At 47.1% G+C, this 18133-nt stretch overlaps 2 protein-coding genes across 31 annotated transcripts in view; one reads left to right on the top strand and one right to left on the bottom strand.

Annotated features, from left to right (window-relative positions):
- Nucleotides 1-2383: 2383 nt before the first annotated feature.
- LOC112645543 (histo-blood group ABO system transferase-like) overlaps nt 2384-18133 on the bottom strand; it is a 114541-nt gene continuing 98791 nt past the window's right edge. For 25 of the 30 annotated variants that reach the window (XR_007403021.1, XR_007403022.1, XR_007403001.1 and 22 more), the window contains 4 exons: nt 9580-9832; nt 5009-5125; nt 3431-3618; nt 2384-2536 (listed from right to left, as the gene is read on the bottom strand). The gene's annotated coding sequence lies outside the window, so the exon portion shown is untranslated. The remainder of the gene's footprint in view (nt 2537-3430; nt 3619-5008; nt 5126-9579; nt 9833-18133) is intronic. The other 5 variants (XR_004813323.2, XR_004813334.2, XR_004813341.2 and 2 more) reach the window with 2 other exon arrangements.
- LOC112645540 (zinc finger protein 181) overlaps nt 6950-18133 on the top strand; it is a 73703-nt gene continuing 62519 nt past the window's right edge. The window contains exons 1-2 of the mRNA XM_049095641.1: nt 6950-7330; nt 14845-14914. The gene's annotated coding sequence lies outside the window, so the exon portion shown is untranslated. The remainder of the gene's footprint in view (nt 7331-14844; nt 14915-18133) is intronic.

The following is an 18133-nucleotide window of genomic DNA, read 5'->3' as shown; positions in this document are numbered from 1 at the left end:
GAGAGAGCGAGAGAGAAAGCATGAGTGGGGATGAGGGGAGCAGAGGGAGAGGGAGAAGTAGACTCCCGGCTGAGTACGGAGCCTGACACAGGGCTCGATCCCAGGACCCTGAGATCCTGGCCTGAGCTGAAGGCAGATGCCTAACTGCTTGAGGCCCCCAGATGCCCTAAGGTCTTTCTTTTTTCTTAATATAGGTGTTTATTGCTATAAACTTTCCACTCAGTACTGCTTTTGCTGCATCCCACAGGTTTGGTGTGTTGTGTTTCTATTTTCATCTGTTTCAAGATATTTTTCGACTTCCTTTTTTTAAAAAAAAAATTTTATTTATTCATGAGAGAGAGAGAGAGAGAGGCAGAGACACAGGCAGAGGGAGAAGCAGGCTCCATGCAGGAAGCCCGATGTGGGACTCGATCCTGGGACTGCAGAATCAAGTCCTGGGCCGAAACAAAAAAGGAAAAAGAAAAACAAAAAAGAAAGCTGGGGGGTGGGGGGTCTGTATTGCTGGAGGCTTGGCCTGTGAGCCTAAGAGCGGCTCAACAGCCCCTGGGGGCAGGGAAGGCCTGGGAAACCTGAAGAGTGATGCAGGGGTCCGAGGAGGGGGGGATCATCTGCCCCAGCCTCAGGGAGCGCAGGTCGGACTTTGTGGGGGTGGGGCAGGGCTTTTACGATCCTGGAGGCAAGGGCCGGTGAGCATCAGAATCAGAAGCAGAAAAAATACCCTCAAGTTTCTGACACGTACCCTTCAAGCCATTGGGATTTGGATGTCCAAATGGGGTTCAGAAGGGCATCTGAACTTTTTTTTCTTTTAAGATTTTATTTATTTATTTATGAGAGACAGAGAGAGAGAGGGACAGAGACAGAGACAGAGACACACGTAGAGGGAGAAGCAGGCTCCATGCAGGGAGCCCTGGGCCGAAGGCGGCGCTAAACCCCTGGGCTACCCAGGCTGCCCTGAACTTGGTTTTTTTAAAAAGATTTTATTTATTTATTAGAGAGAGAGAGAGAGAGCGCGCACAGACGGGGAGGGACGGAGGGAGCCCGATGCGGGGCTCCATCCCAGGCCCCGGGAGCATGACCTGAGCAGAGGCAGACGCTTAACCGACTGAGCCCCCCAGAGTTCTCACCCTGGCCCCAGGTTAGCCAAAGATTGCGGAGGGCGGGGGAAGGCAGTGGGGGGAGGGTGCCGGGAGCCCCCCGGAGCTGAGCAGCAGTGGGGACACTGGTTGGCTCCGTGAGAGCGAGATGCCCATCCCCGACTCCTCACCCGGCCGGCGCCCCTGGCTCCCTGCACTTGCTGCGGGCCGTGGCGACACTGGGAGAGCCCCCCCCCCCCCACCGCTCATCCCCGCGGGGCCGGCTCTCCTTTCAGTATGCAGAGGGGGTGCGGAGCCCCGGGGTCACATGTGCCAGGCGACGAGAGGGGTCTCTGCCCCCGCCTGCTCACGCCCCGGCCGCCACTTGCCATCACGGGGCAGTTTCCCACCTCGGGAGCAGCCCCCAGCCACCCCGGGGGGCAGACGGTGGGCCCTGCGCTCACAGCGGGCAGGGTGGCCCCCCAGGGTGTGCTCCAGAGCGGGGCGCCCCGTGGGGGCCTCACCCCGAGGGCCGCAGAGCTACCCCTCCTGGGGGGCGGCCTGCGGTGTGAGCTCAGCGGACGCCTCGGGGGAGCGCCGGGCGGTGGGTCAGGGCCGGGGGACACGGCGGGGCACAGGGCCCGCGAAGGCTCCAGAACCGTGGCGTGGAGCCGAGCCTGGGGGGGTCCTGCGGCTCCAGGACCCCGCCGCGCCCCTGAGTGGTAGAGGGCGAGGCGGCTAAATCCACGGGGAACTGCGGCAGAGGCCGCCAGGTTCAGCACTTGCACTTTGACCCTTGGTTTTCTCTTTTGGGTTGGGGGGTCCGGTGCTAAGGACCGGGCCGCCTCCCATGATTTGCCCCCGGCCCCCCCAAAGAGGCCCTGGACAGGGGACTCCTTTCTGTTTCATAGGTGGGAATCAGAGGCCAGACGAAGACTGTTCTATGCCCAGGCTTGCGGGGCATTGGCTGAGCCTGAATCCCAGCTGAGCCAGAGTCCCGCAGGGGCTGGGCAGTAGGGGTGTGGGACCAGCAGGTTCTGTCGCCCCCAAGCAGGGTCACCTCTGGCAGGTAGTGACCTCTCTGAGCCCCAGGGCCCTCGCTTGTGAGCTCCCAGATGTTACCTAACACCTGGTGGGTACCGCCCGTGACCGAGGGCCCCCCGCTGCTCTGGCTGTTCTAAAGGTCATCACCACTCCCCGTGGGAGTCAGTGTGGGAAGAACGTGGGACCGCGTGGACACGCAGCCGCACTGGGACCCCCTCCGTCCGGCCCAAGACCAGCCCAAGGAGCAAGCAGCTGTCCCTGGATTGCAAGGCTTTTATTGCTGGAATCATCGAGTCAAGACACCGGATGTGGCAGGCTGCTGAGATGACTTAGCCGGTGATCAGTTAAGTGACTTCCTTGGGGGCCCCCCCGCGGCACACATGGCTCCGTCAACACAAGTCACTTGCGTATATTTTATCCTGCAAAGAGAAGGTCGGGACACCTGGTGAGGCCTGCAGGTGTGACACACGCGGCTCTGCCGTGCTGGCCGGACACGCCGTGGGGAGGGGCCTGCAGGCCTGTTCCCAGGGGCGCTTCTGGATCTGAGCAGGCAAAGGTACATTCCTCCCAATCTCCCGCACCACGAGAGAGTCCCAGGGTGGGCCTAGAAGCTTCATCCAGTGGAGCAGAGTGAAGAAGGGGGGTCACCGTGGTGGGGTGGGGGCGTCCTGGGGCGGGATGGAGAGAGGTGCTGAGAAGGTCCTGGCGGGCTCCGTTGCACCTGCGGGCGCCTGGGAGTCTCGGGCTGCCCCGTGGACGCTTGCTGCCGAAGCAGTAGCTTGTTCCCACTCGTGGGACAGCACAGGGAGGGGGCACCGTGCTTTTCCACTCGGGGCATTGCAGGCCTGGGAAGGGCCAGAGGGGGCTTTTGGAAGCTGCCTTCTCCCCTCCCCTCTGCCCCCCTCCGCCCTCCCCCCCTCCTGGCATGTGAGGCACAGAATGGCTCTCCAGGACTGAGGGAACGAAGACAAATGGGGGTCTTGGGGGGAGATGGAATAGGGAAGTTAAGGTAAGGGAACCCAGGAAGATGCAGGCTCACGTGCTGCAGAGGCTGGAGTCAGGGAGGCCAGAGCTGAGGGCCTGAGAGCGAGGCCAGGCGATGCCAAGGACGCAGGAGGGCCAGGGCCAGCCCGAGGGCTCAAGGGCTGGGCTGAGTCTTCCCCACCCCATCCCCCCTACTTGCCCATCCATGAGGTCTTTCTCCTCTTGAATTCCCGGGGAGGGCCTCGGTGGAGAAGAGAGATGCCCCCGCCCCGCCCCGGCCCCAGCGAGGCCCAGAAGGCGCCAGAGGCGCGGACACGGAGCCAACCCACCAGCACCGAAAGGGCATTCTGCTTGTCGCCGTCTGTCATTTTCCCATCCACGCACTCCTTCAGTAGTTTCGCATTTTCCAGTATCACAGGGCTGCTCTGGTACCGCGCCACGTTGTCCACGTAGTCCTCGGTGGAGCCCGTCAAGAACAGGCTCACATCGTCCCGCACGGCTGGGCAGATCCTACAGTCTGGAACAGAGAGAGACGCTGCCACTGCCTCCAGGGACCCTCGTGGCCCTTCTTGCCTTCCCCTCCCCGCCTTCTCCCAACTGCCCCGACAGGACCGGCCGCGCCCACCTCCGCCCGAGGCCAGGAGCAGGGCAGCCCCGAGAAGCAGCAGCGCCCCGACCCGCCTCATGGTGCAGGTGGCAGGTGCTGCGGGGCGACGCCTTTATAGCTGCGCGGGCGGAGGGGCGCGGCCTCTCGGGGACACCCGCCAGGCTGCGGGGAGGGCGGAGCTGCGTGTGCCCACGAGGCCCTGAGGCCCCCAGTCAACAGGAGGCGCTAACTTGGCCTCCCTTCCGCACCTCCAGGGCTCTGTCCAGAAGCTTCAGAACTGAAATTTCCTGGCTTGACGGGGGAAGGGGGCGGAGAGTCTCCCAAATCAGGGCCAGTGTCGGCCTCTCCTGACCCGTGACCTGGAGGACGGTGTTTGGTCTCAACTTAGGGATTTTTCAGGACACCCAGTGCTTGGCTCGTGGTCTCACAGCTAGTAGATGCCAAAGGAAAGCCACTCCCTGGTGGCCCCTGCCGTGCCTGCATCAAATCTCTGTCCTTGACCTGCTCAAGTGGCCTCCCTTGAACCAGTCCTTTGAATCCGTTTCTGGAGCCCTGAATCCTCCCCTGTGTGCTAGCCCAGAGGTTCTACTTATCTGTTGACCAAGTCCTGGCACCTGGTCACTTGGACAGCACCTCAGTCTGGCTCAGAAAGGTCATTTTTCCCCAACCGGTGTCTTTTTTTGAGTTTCTCTGTACCGTTCACGCAATTCCCTCTCCACAGATGGAGTCTGAGGAAAGGCCAAGCCGTTTCTGTGGCCCACAAGCCCTCGTGCTTCGTGCAGCCAGGGCCCTACCAAAAGCCTGCTGCCTCCGAATTCTTCCCATTCTCTCCTCCCTCACTGGTCTCCTTTCCACTTCTTGACTGGGCCAGGGGTCAAGGGCTTTGTGTTCCAGTTGTGTGTGTGCAGCAGGGCCTTTGCATGAGCTGTCCCCGCTGCCTGGAATGTTCTTCCTCCAAGTACACGATTCATGACCTAATTGCTCAGGTCTCTTCAAATGTCACCTTATCAGAAAGACTGTCCCACCTGCTTGACCCCTTAGGTCAGAGCCCCCCCTCCCCCACAGCACTCACAGTTCTCCCCCACTTCATGGCCCTCCATAGCTCTCCTTGTCATTCACTGGGGGTCTTCCACTCCCTCTCAGATGCATACTGAACTCCCAGAGGGCAAGGGCTCTGCTGGGTGCACTGCCACCTCCCCCGGACAAGGACACATAGCAGGTGCCTCACAAAGGTTTGTTAGATGAACAAAAGGACTATCCCATTCCTGAGGAGGTGGTAACCAAGAACATTTTTACTTACGCTTACTCGCTGGAGGCTCCTGTCTGGCCTTTTCTCTGAATCATCTGTGACAGGATAGGGTTTGCTGAAACCCAGAGCTGAAGGTAAGACAGAAGTTGTATCACCCCAGTTGGAACCCTATGCCAAACAGGATTCACATCCGGTAACTGCTCTTGGCTAAGAGGCACCCAGTCCTGAGCTCTAGCTGTCAGGCGGTTATCATGGAGCGACTCCAGTCATGATGCCCAGAGGCCATACCTATGAAGGTCATCTCATGAGAGGCTCTGGTTATGACAGATGTCCTTCAGAGGTTCCGAGGCACCTATCAGCCCGGGAAGATGAGCACCATATGCCCCAGATTGGACACTTGCTCTTTCTCTACTGGAACGGAATTTCAGTGTGTGGGACGGGCAAGGGTTGTATGTCTGCCGTCCTTCACTGGGACTTCCTTCAAGTCCTCCTCAGCTCTGTGAGATGATGTGAGAGGAGGAAGCCAGAGTTTGGAGGGCTGGAGTAGCACAGCACGCTGATGTCCATCCAGCCCCACTGGGTGCCATAAAACTATCTGAGGTATCTCTGAATGTGGGGATATTTGCTGAGGTCAAGGGGAACTTTCTGGACAAGGCCTTGCAGTGTATGCAATGTGGCTTTTTTAAAATATTTTTTATCTGGGGTAATTCTAGACTCACAGAAAAGTTGAAAAGATTTGTCAAAACCAAGATATTGACACTGGCACACTACTACTAACTCAACTCCAATCTTTATTTGGATTTCACCGTTTGTCCTTTAATGCCCTCTGTGTGTTCTAGAAGCTAATTCACATCCTAAACACACTGCATTGATTGTGAGGTTTCTTCTGAAGTTGTCAGTCTTTCCGTGTTTGTCATGGCCTTGATTGTCTTGAAGACTGGCCAGGTACTATAGAATGTCCATCAAGCTGATTTTGCCTGTTTTTCTTCTAAATTAGACTGGGGTTCAGACCTTGGTTTTGGGGGGAGACACTAAAGAGGTCACATCACATTGTGGCATACGTGACATCAATAGGTCTTACCACTGGTTATATTAGCCTTGATCATTTGAATAATGTTGGGTTTGCTAGGTTTCTGCATGGTTTTCCCCTTTCCCTACTCTTTGGAAATGAGTTGCTAAGTGCAGCCACTCCCCAGGAGGGCAGGGCAATAAGCTCCACCTCTTGAAGGGAAAGTGCATTATTTGGAATGTTCCTGTGAGGAATATGTCTCTTCTCTCTTCATTTGTTTATTTAGTAAATTATTTATTTATATCAGTATGGACTTACAGAATTTTTTACTTTGGATTATCCTCCAATACTATATTATTTCTTTTGCTGCTTATACTCTTCCAGATTTGGCCACTGGGAGCTTCCTTCTAGAATTTTCATGGACTATCTCATCTTGTTTGTGCCAGTAAACTACTCTCCTAGAGTAGAAGGTTGAGTTTAATTCGAGAGGGTTTAAGCAGACGGTTGCCATCTCTGGTTGACCTCGCACACTGGTCTACAGAGCTCCAGCTCACAGTGGACACGGGAGACAAACTGTAGAGCTCCACAACTCCTCACTGATGTTTCTGGATGGGCTATTAAGCCCAAGCTCCTGTTGGGACCAGGTTCACTGATGGAAGAGGGCGAGACAGGGCCAAGGCTGGACCCACTGGGAGTTAAGAAGAGGCGCAGGACTCTTTTAAGAGTGAGAGGGAAGCAGGTAACATGATCCTAAATTGGAGTCAGCCCTGGAGGAAGCCCTCCTGGCCAGGAGTTCTGAGACTTCCCTAGTAGGGAGTGCTTCAGAGCCCAAGGATGGTGTCCACCCATCCTCGGGGCTTGATCTAGAGACTGCAGAGTTAAGGTGCTCAAGAGGCTCTAGGTGGGCCCAGCACCCCATACTTAACTCCAGGACTTAAACTTAGGCTTGAACCCTCCTGTGATTTTCATCTGCACATTCTGGGAGAGTGCTGCATTTGGAGCCAGGATGGGTTGGGGGAAGGAGTAGCAGGAAACAAGGGTCACAGTTGGGGCTGGGACGACAGAGCAGTTGGTTCAGGATGGAAACACTTAGACATGTCAGCTCCTCTTGGTCTTTGGCAAAGGAAAAACCATATCCTCTCCAAGAGGCTTTTAGCCCAAGGACTGAGGTAGCGACATGTGCCAGTTCCCTGCCCACAGGCCTTTGGAGTTCTAGGAGGGATGTGGGCTGGGCTCAGGGAGCTAGTAGTTCATAAAACAGCAGAAATTCTGCCCTGAGTGGAGCATTCTGGCAGTTGACACTATGAAGGGGACACTCCTCGTGTTGACCTTGCTGGTGACCCAAGACCTGGGCATCGAAATGGGTGAGAGGTTTTCAGTGACTGAATGGAGGAAGAGGTTTGGAGATGGAGGGATCATTAGTTGTGCACACAGTAGGGGATGGTTTGTTGGGGGTGGTGGGGCTTAGCTGAAGGTCGGAGCAGCGGGCAGGCTGCTATGCCTGGAGGCAGCAGCCAGGGGCCCCTCTCCCTTCCCTTCTGCTGAGAGTGCTCATAGAAAATGTTTTCTGTCTGGGATGTAAGCAGCCCGGAGTGGGGGGTTCCTGTGGAAGGTGAGTCAGAAGAGCCTGGATACGTGAATTACTTTCAGGTGGTGGGGAAGCAGGAGTCTCCTACCCTGGTGATTGTTAAGGTGTTTTCTGTTTGTCTCCAGCGAAAGCCTGCCCTCTTTTCTATTCGGTCTTTGGTACTTTGGCCATTGGAAAGGAGCTTCCGCTGAACACGGCCCTTAGACTAGCCAATGCTACTGAAGCAGAAAAAGCAGCCATGGGAAAAATCCAGGACTGCTACAATGAGAAGGGACTCGATGCCAAGATATTGGATTTGATTGTCATGGTAACTTACTATCCTTCCCCCACCCCCACCCTGAGGACACACATGCAGCCTGTTGACAGATGGCACATGGAATAGACACAGCAGTCGGGGGCTACACGACAGTAAGAGCTACAGACAATCAAGCACACAAGCCTTTCCTCCACCCTACGGCATATATTACGCAGCCACCTGCCACACGCACATCCAACCCATCCTTCTACCACACAGGTCCCTTTTGTGCCAATTTATACACAGCTGGATGGACATCAGTGCAACATAGAAAGTGTGTTGACCCTTGCGAATTTTTTTCTAGGTTAGGGGAGCCCGCCTTGCAGGAGTAGAATTTTAACCTTTGGGAGGAAAGAAAAAGTCCTTAATTCAGCTGCTGCGCATGGAGGGGTCGTGTCGGTTCTATTTTAGGAATATTGAAACTGATCACCTGACCTTAGACCGCCTTCTCGGGAAGGGTCTCCTTGGACTCGTAAGGCTTCTGGGTTTTGGCCTGTTTTATCCCCTTTGATGGCTGTTCTCTGGCTCCGAGTCTTACTTCCCATCTCTATCATCTCAGTGCTTAAAGCCAGAAGTTGTACTCTGTTATTTTGGGGCCTGGAGCTCCTAAGGCAGCCTCTTGCTACACACATCTGCTCCCCAGGGCTGATCAGTGTATTATTTCCTGATGAACTCTCTTTTTCTGTTATTGTTCTTGTTGCACAGTTATGTATATATATATTAATTGTATTTATTTATTAATGAGAAGCACAGAGAGGGAGAGAGAGGCAGAGACACAGGCAGAGGGAGAAGCAGGCTCCATGCAAGGAGCCCGACATGAGACTTGATCCTGGGTCTCCAGGATCAGGCCCTGGGCTGAAGGTGGCGCTAAGCCGCTGAGCCACCCGGGCTGCCCTATGTATATATATATTTTAAAGATTTGATTTATTTATTTGAGAGAGAGAGTGTGTGTACAAATGGAGAGGAGAGGGAGAAGCAGGCTCCCTGCTGAGCAGAGGTCTGATGTAGGGCTCTATGCCAGGACCCTGGGATCATGATCCCAGCCAAAGGCAGCTGCTTAACCGACTGAGCCACCAGGGCGCCCTAGTTATGTAGATTTTGATTAATCTGTCTCTTACTCTATTTTCCCATAAGGGCTGATTCTGCAAGATGAGAGGTTATGAAGAAGTGGAATTTCTTGCATTAATGTGCCACAGGCACATGAGATTGTTTACAACACACACACATCCATATTCCATATGTGCCATACACCTGACAGGTGGGTCTCAGGTGCAGGAGACATCACGTGGACCCAGACTCAGCCACCTTGCTCCTCGCACAGGCCCAGCCTCCATCACACCCTTCAGAATCTTCTGATCTCTGCTTTCCTGGCTTGTTGTTCAGACTCCCTCCTGACACCTGTGTGTGGGTGACCTGGGAGTCATCTTCATCCTTTATCCTGTTCTGATTTCAGCTCCCTCTCCAGCAGTCAGTCTGTGGGCCGGAGGTCCTGGCTGGAGCTGGAGCTGAATCACTGAGGATGAGGAGTGGCGGGGCCCGGGGAGGATGGACAGCTCTGCCATGCGCTCCTCATCTTCCTCTCTCCCAGACTACCATCACCACCAGCAAGAAATGCATCTATGAAGCAGTGGACTCATTGAAGGAGACCTTCCACATAGCCCCTTTGGGGAGATGAATCTTTGCCACCAATGCCCGATCTGAGCTCCATCCTCCCGCTCCTTTCTTCATACCTGAAGCTAGAATCCAGACACCTATCTTTGCCTAATTCATCTTTAGCAGGCTGGCTGTAATAAAATAACTGCAGTGTAGCTCTGTGTGCCGTGTGTCTGTGTGCTGAGCAGAGAGCATGTGAGGCTTGGCAGGAGGTCCTGGGACGTGGCGAGGGGAGGTGACCTGTGTGGTTATTGAGAACATGGGGATGGGAGTCAGGCCGAATCAGGAGCAGGCAAGAGTGGTTTCATCTTTCTCAGGCTATTCTTTCATCTGTAAAAAAAAAAAAAAAAAAAAAAAAGGAGGACTGTGTGTGACAAATGAATTAAATAACATCTATGTAACCCCAGGAAGGTTAGAAATGTTGTCCACGTGCCATATTGCTGACTCTGGCATTTGTCACGTTGTAGAGCCTCTAGCCCCTTACATGTTACCCTGGTTGTTGAAGGGTGGACTCAAGCGATAACCTGAATGGGCTTATCACAAGTCCTCCTCATCTCCCAGTGGCATCCACCCTTTTCTGCTTCTTAGGAGGATGTCTTCTGAGGAGGCCAACCTTTCTGCAGGAACACCCTGTTCCACTGCTGTTCTTGGGTTCTGCTAGTAGAACCAGGACCACCACACAATCTTGGCTCAGGAGAAAGGGAGAAGGGGAGTGGATGGAAGAAACTAACCCAGAGGGAATGCTGCTGCCATGGGGAGCCCAGCTCTTAAATCTTTGTAGGATGTGGAACCTGTGGCAAGTTCATGAACCCTTTTCCAAGTTCATGAGCCTACTTCCAAGAGCATCAAATTGGCAATTATATGTATTTAGTAGGCTACTTAGGAAGCTACAAGGCAAGAACTAGGTGTTACCTTTATATATTTCCTAGAGACTAGAGCAGTGTTGGGCTTCAGTGAGTATGGCTCACAAAAAAAGTAGCATAGCAGGTGACATCTCTTATTTTTTTTAAGATTTTATTTATTTATTCATTCTACACACAGAGAGAGGCAGAGATACAGGCAAAATTCCTATTCCTATTTTAGGAATATTTAGGAATATGCAGAGGGAGAAGCAGGCTCCCTGGAGGTAGCCTGATGCGGGACTCGATCCCAGGACCCCAGGATAACGCCCTGAGCCAAAGGCAGATGCTCAACCACTGAGTCACCCAGGTGCTCCAGGTGACATCACTTTAGTTTCCTGGGCCATAATAAGGTCATATTCAGAGTGTTGAACTTGGGACATGCTAACAGGCTAGAGGCTTGAGTTCTAGCTCTTATTCTCTGGCCTAATAGTTGAACTTAAACATTTTAATTCACCTGTCTGCTCATTTTACACCTGGATTTTATACCTACCAAGTCCGCTAGACTTAATATTTATACCTACCAAGTCCGCTAGACTTAATATTAAGTGTTTGCTCAGGTCATACTAAAGATCTAAAATTTTATTGAGAAATACAAAATAAAATTTGAATTGATAAAAGGCTAAATCATATCCTTATATGAGATAAATTGACACTAGAAATATCAACTATTCCCAAATCCATCTAAATTAATCTTTGTTCTGGGCAGCCCCGGTGGCTCAGCGGTTTAGCGCCACCTGCAGCCCAGGGCCTGATCTGGAGACCTGGGATGGAGTCCCACGTCGGGTTCCCTGCATGCCTGTGTCTCTGCCTCTCTCTCTCTCTCTCTCATGAATAAATAAAATCTTAAAAGAAAAAAAAAATCTTTGTTCTGCAAGATGAGAGGATTGATTTAAAGTTTATCCAAAAGAATACATTCTTGAATTGAAATCAAGCAAGAAAATTTAGAAAAATAAGAATTATGAGCAGGATCTTTCTCACTAGGTATTATAACGTGGGTATATATTTATGACTAATTGTCTAGTTTTAGTATAGAGATGGTCAGTGTGATGGAGAACATATAAATAGACTCAAAGATAGTTTAAGATATTATAGTGATGACTTACTGAATTATGGAGAAAGAATGGATTTTTAAATTTTATTTTTTATTTAAAAAATGGTTTTTAAGAATGGATTTTTAAAAAATGGCATTGAACAAAATGAGCAAATATTTAAGAAAAGAAGATGGGCCTGCCAAGCCTTTTTCTTGTGGATTAATGTGGACTAACGATTCCATTGCCATAGTTTCAACAGTTAATTATCTACTTGACATGACATCTCTCTCCTCCCACCACCCTCCCCCACGACTTTCCTTTTTTCTTTTTTTAAAGATTTATTTATTTATTTATTTATTTATTTATTTATTTATTTATTTATGAGAAACACACACAGAGAGAGAGAGAGAGAGAGAGGCAGAGACACAGGCAGAGAGAGAAGCAGGCTCCATGCAGGGAGCCTGATGTGGGACTCGATCCCCGGTCTCCAGGATCACACCCTCGGCTGCAGGCGGCGCTACACCGGGGCTGCCCTCTTTTGACTTTCCTGATATCATAGTCTGTTGTTTTTTCTCTACCTTATTGGAGGATCTTTCTCAGCTTCTTTTCTGGTTATTTGTGTCTTTTACCAAGGATCATTTTCTTTGCATCTCTTTTCTACATACACTCACTTTCTTAGTGATATCCACAACTTCCAAATTTAAATCTCCAAACCCGGTACTAATTTTCAAGGCACAGAATTGGCTTTCACTAAATATCTGTTGAATTACTGAATATTGAAGCAACTCTAAATTCCTCCTAAAGGACAAATATACACAGAATTTAAATAAATGAAGAGACTATTGAACGGGAATTTTCAACAGGATAAAGACTTACATATTTAAAGAATGAGACCGAAAAATCCCATAAAAAGTCTTAGAAAAATTTTAGAATATTTTCATAAACTCAGAGTACAGACTTTCCAAAGGATATGTATATTTATATATATTTATAATATATAATACATTATTATATATTTTATATACATACAGAGAATATAATACTTTTATAAGTTTTTCTTATAAAAAACTTGTATAAAAACATTAAAATTCCATTTGGAATAGAATTGACTTGTTAAAAGAATAGAATAATAATATATATTGGGATTGATAACACGTATAGAAATAAAATGTATTACACAATGGGCAAATGCCAGGGGAAAAGAAATGGATGCCTACTGTTCTTGTGGTATTTTAAAATATTATATATGAAGGGATATAATATCACTTGTATGTTGATTGTGATAAGTTAAAGATATATACTATAAATAAAACCACTTTGTTTTTATTTTTTGAGAGAAGGTGAGAGCATGTGCACATGCAAGCAGTGGAGAGGGGTGGAGGGAGAGGGAGAGAGAGCATGGAGAGAGCATGGAGGGAGAGGGAGAGAGAGCATGGAGAGAGCATGGAGCCTGACACACAGAGCACTCATCAGGTGCCTGGGTGAGACAGAGAGAGAGAGAGAGAGAGCAGAGACATAGGCAGAGGGAGAAGCAGGCTCCCCACAAGGAGCTCGATGTGGGAGTTGATTCGGTACCCCAGGATCATGCCCTGAGCCAAAGGCAGATGCTCAACCACTGAGCCACCCAGGTGTCCCGTGGAAACCCACTTTAAATATAAAGACAAATATAGGTTAAAAACAAAAAGGTGGAAAAAGATATGACACCAAGAAAAAGAAAACCAGTGTTCCTACATTTGCACCAGATAGAGTACGTATCAAAGCAAAGACAAGGAATAAGAAAGATTATTTCAAAAAAAAAAAAAAGATTATTTCATAATGATAAAAGGGTCAATTCAACAAGAAAATATACCAACCCTAAACATTTTTGCACCTAATAGCAGAGCTTCAAATTATATGAAGCAAAAGCAATAGAAATGAAAGGACAAGTAGACAAATCTGAAATTATAGAGACTGCATCATTTCTCTCTCCATTATTGCTAAAACAAGCAGACAGAAAAATCGATAGGATATAGAAGATTAAGGCAACACTAAACTTGACACATTATCCAATAATATACTTAGCATCACTCAAATAATTCAAATTATACTCTCTGAATCAATGGATTTAAATTAGAAGTCAATAATCAAAAGATATTTGACAAGTGTTCAAATATTGGGAAATTAAATCATATGCTCCTCGACAATCCAAAAGTGAAAAAGGAAATCAAATGAGAAATTAGGAAATATTTTGTTCTGAATAAAAATCAAAGAACACTCATCAGGTGCCTGGGTGGCTCAGTCAGTTGATCCCAGGGTCCTCGGATTGAGCCCTGCATCAGGCTTCCCTGATCAGTGGAGAGTCTGCTCCTCCTTCTCCTTCAGACCGTCCCCCTGCTCTTGTTCTCTCTCTCTTAAATGAATGAATAAAAAAAGAACAGTCACCAAGATTTGTGGGATGCTGCTAGCACTTATGGGCAAATTTATAGCGCTAAATGCCAATATTAGAAAATGTTTTCTGTACACCACAATTTATGATGAGAATTAAGCTGTCATTCTATGACAATATTCCTGTATATAATGTCTCATTTTTCTCTGGCAGCTTTTATGATTCCCCTCTTCTCTCCCCTCAATTTATTGAGATATAATTGACATATAACATTATGTAAGTTTAAGGTGTATACTGTGTTGATCTGACACATTTACATATCACAAAATGATCACCACCATACCATTTAACACCTCTGTCCAATTATGCAATTACCATTGCTTTTGTGTGGTGAGAACATTTAAGACATCACAGCATTTTTCAAGTATGTGATATAGTATTATTAGCTATAATCACCATGCTATTAAATTCCTAGAAGTTGTTAATTTTATAATTGGAATTTGTACCCTTTGACCAATATCTCCCATTTTCTCAACCTCCAGAACCATTCTGTTTCTCTGAGTTTGGCTTTTTCAGATTCCACATATAAATGAATGTATATAGTATGTCTCAGTCTAACATGTCACTTAGCATAATGCCCTCAAGTTTCATCCAGGTTGTCACAAATGACAGGCTTCTCCTCTTTCTCATATCTGAAAAATATTCAGTTTGTGCGCGTGTGTGTGTGTGTGTGTGTGTACATGATCAGCGATTCAAGTACCTTTTCATGTACTTGTCAGCCATCTGTATGTCTTCTTTGGAAAAGCACCTATTCATTTTCTCTGTTCTTTTTTTTTAAAAAAAATAGGTTTTTAAAATATTGAGCTGTATGAGTTATTTTTATAGTTTTTGGATATTAGCCCTTTATCAGATAGATGATTTACAAGTATTTTCTTTCATTCCATAAGTTGCCTTTTCATTCTGTTAACTTGTTTTGCTATGCAGAAGCTTTTAAGTTGGATGTAGTCCCACTGTTAATTTTTGCTTTTGTTTCTGTTTTTTCAGTGTCATATCCAGGAAATTACTACGTAAGGAAGTTTTCCTCTATTTTCTTCTAGGAATTTCAAGCTTTCAGGTATTATGTTTAGTCCTTAATCCATGTTACACAAATTAATTAATTTTTTTTTTTAATATTTTATTCATTATTTATTTATTTAAGTCACAGACAGAGAGAGAGAGAGGCAGAGACACAGGCAGAGAGAGAAGCAGGCTCCATGCACCAGGAGCCCGATGTGGGACCCGATCCCGGGTCTCCAGGATCGCGCCCTGGGCCAAAGGCAGGCGCCAAACCGCTGCGCCACCCAGGGATCCCCAAATTAATTAATTTTTAATTCAAGTATAATTAACATACAGTGTTATGTTAGTTTCAGGTGCACAGTATAATAATTCAACAGTTCATGTCAAGTTAGTTTTTGTGAATGGTGTGAGATAGGGGTCCAATTTCATTCTTTTGCATTGTGGATATCCACTTTTTTCAGCACCATTTGTTTTATTTTATTTTTTTATTTTTTATTTATTCATGAGAGAGAGAGAGAGGCAGAGACACAGGCAGAGGGAGATGCAGACTCCGTGCAGGGAGCCCCACGTGGGACTCGATCCCGGGTCTCCAGGATCATGCCCTGGGCTGAAGGCGGCACTAAACCGCTGAGCCTCCAGGGCTGCCCCAGCATCACTTATTGAAGAGACTATCTTTTCCCCATTGTATATTCTTGGCTCCCTTGTCAAATATTAGTTGATCATATATATGAGGATTTATTCCTGAGCTTTATTTTTTCAAGATGTATGTATGTATGTATGTATGTATGTATGTATTTATGAGAGAGAGAGAGACAGAGCACATGAGCAGTGGGGAGGGGCAAAGGGAGAGGGAGAAGCAGACTCCCCTCTGAGCAGGGAGCCCAGTGTGGACTCGATCACCAGAACCCTGAAATCATGACCTGAGCTGAAGGCAGATGCTTAACTGAAAGAGCCACCCACCAGGCACTGCTCTGGGCTTTCAATTCTGTTCTGTTGTCTGTGTGTCTGTTTTCATGCCAATGCCATACCATTTTGATTACTGTCGTTTTTAGCATAGTTTGAGATGGAAATGCATGATGCCCCTGGCTTTATTCTTCATTCTCAGGATTGCTATGGCTCTTTGGGTCTTTTGTGGCTTCACATTTTAGAATTATTTTTTCTATTTTTGTGAAAATGCCACTGGAATTTTGATAGAGATTGCGTTGAATCTATAGATGGTTTTGGGTAATATGGATATTTTAACAGTATTAATTCTTCCAGTCTATGAACATGGGCTTTCAATTTGTTCATGTTTTCTTCAATTTCTTTCATCAAAGTTTTGTAGTTTTCAGCATACAGATCTTTCACCTCCTGGGTTAAATTTATTTCTAAGTTTTTCATTGTTTTTGATGTTATTGTAAATGGGACTGTTTTCTTTATTATTTATTTTTCAGTTGTTTTATTGTTAGTGTATAGAAGCACATTTGTTTTCTGTGTGTTCACTTTCTGTCCTGCAGTTTTATTGAATTGAGTAGTTTCCTCATCTGGTTTTGTTAACAAGATAATGCTGGCTTTATAAAATTAAATTGAGAATGCTGCTTCCTCTTCAATTTTTTTGAAGAGTTTTAGAAGGATTGGAGTTAATTATTCTTTAAATGTTTGTTAGAATTCATCAGTAAAACCATCTGGTCCTGGGGAATTTTTTAAAATTACTGATTCAACTTCCTTACTTGTTTTTGATCTGTTCACATGTTCTATTTCTTCATAATTCAGTCCTGGTAGATTGCATGTTTCTAGGAGTTTATCCTTTTCATCTGGGTTCTCCAGTTTGTTAGTGTGTGGTTTTTCATAGAACTTGTCTTGATCTTTTGTATTCCTGTGGTATCAGTTGTAATATATCCTCTTTCATTCCGATTTTAAGTTCTCTTTTTCTGAATTAGTTTAGCTAGAGGTTTGTCAATTTTATTCTTTAAAGATCCAGTGTTTAGTATCATTGATCTTTTTTTTTTTAAAACTTTTTATTTATTTATGAGAGAGAGAGAGAGAGAGGCAGAGACACAGGCAGAGGGAGAAGCAGGCTCCATGCAGGGAGCCTGATGTGGGACTCAGTCCCGGGTCTCCAGGATCAGGCCCCGGGTCGGAAGACGGTGCTAAACCGCTGGGCCACCCGGGCTGCCCTTCATTAATCTTTTCTATTGATTTCCTGGTCTGCATTTCACTTATTTCTGCTTTGATCTTTGTTATTTCCTTCCTTCTGCTAACTTTGGATTTATTTTGTTCTTCCTCTTCTAGCTCCTTGAGTTGTGAAGTGAGTTTGTGCATTTGGAATCTTTCTTATTTTTTAACATGACATTAATTGCTATAAAATTCTTTCTTAGAACTGCTTTTGTAGGATCTCATAAGTTTTGAAACGTTTTGCTTCTATTTTTACTTGTTTCAAGATATTTCTTGATTTCCTATTTGATTTTTCGACTTGTTGGTTGTTCAGGAACATGTTGTTTAACCTCCGTATATTTGTGTATTTTCCAGCTTTCCTCCTGTTAACTGATTTCATGTTTTATCCACTGTGGTGGGGAAAGAAACTTAGTATGATTTTGGTCTTATTTTTTTATTTCAAGTTTTTATTTAAATTCTAGTTAGCTAACACATATGGTAAAACTGGTTTCAGGTGTAGAATTTAATGATTCATCACTTACATATAACACCCACTGATCATTACAACAAGTGCCCTACTTAATGCCCATCACCCATTTAGCCCACCACCCACCCACTTTCCTCCAACCTGCAATTTGTTCTGTCATTAAGAATGTCTTATGGTGGGCAGCCCCGGTGGCGCAGCGGTTTAGCGCCGCCTGCAGCCCAGGGCGTGATCTGGAGACTCTGGATTGAGTCCCACATCAGGCTCTCTGCATGGAGCCTGCTTCTCCCTCTGCCTGTGTCTCTGCCTCTCTCTCTGCATCTCTATGAATAAATAAATAAAACCTAAAAAAAAAAAAAAGAATGTCTTATGGTTTGCTTCCCTTTTTTCCCCCTTCCCCTACATTCGTCTATTGTTTCTTAAATTCCACGTATGAGAGAAATCCTATGGTATTTGTCTTTCTCTGACTTATTTAGCTTAGCATAGGACATGTTAGCTCAGCATAGGACATTTTAGCCCCATCCACATCATTGCAAATGGCAAGATATTGTTCTTTTTGATGGCTGAGTAATATTTTTAAAAAATATCTTATTTAGGGGATCCCTGGGTGGCTCAGCGGTTTAGTGCCTGCCTTTGGCCCAGGGTGCGATCCTGGAGTCC

The sequence above is a fragment of the Canis lupus genome, chromosome 1, assembly GCF_003254725.2.
Source record: "Canis lupus dingo isolate Sandy chromosome 1, ASM325472v2, whole genome shotgun sequence".
In the NCBI taxonomy this organism is placed as follows: domain Eukaryota; kingdom Metazoa; phylum Chordata; class Mammalia; order Carnivora; family Canidae; genus Canis; species Canis lupus.
This window is presented reverse-complemented; position numbering and strand designations above follow the sequence as displayed.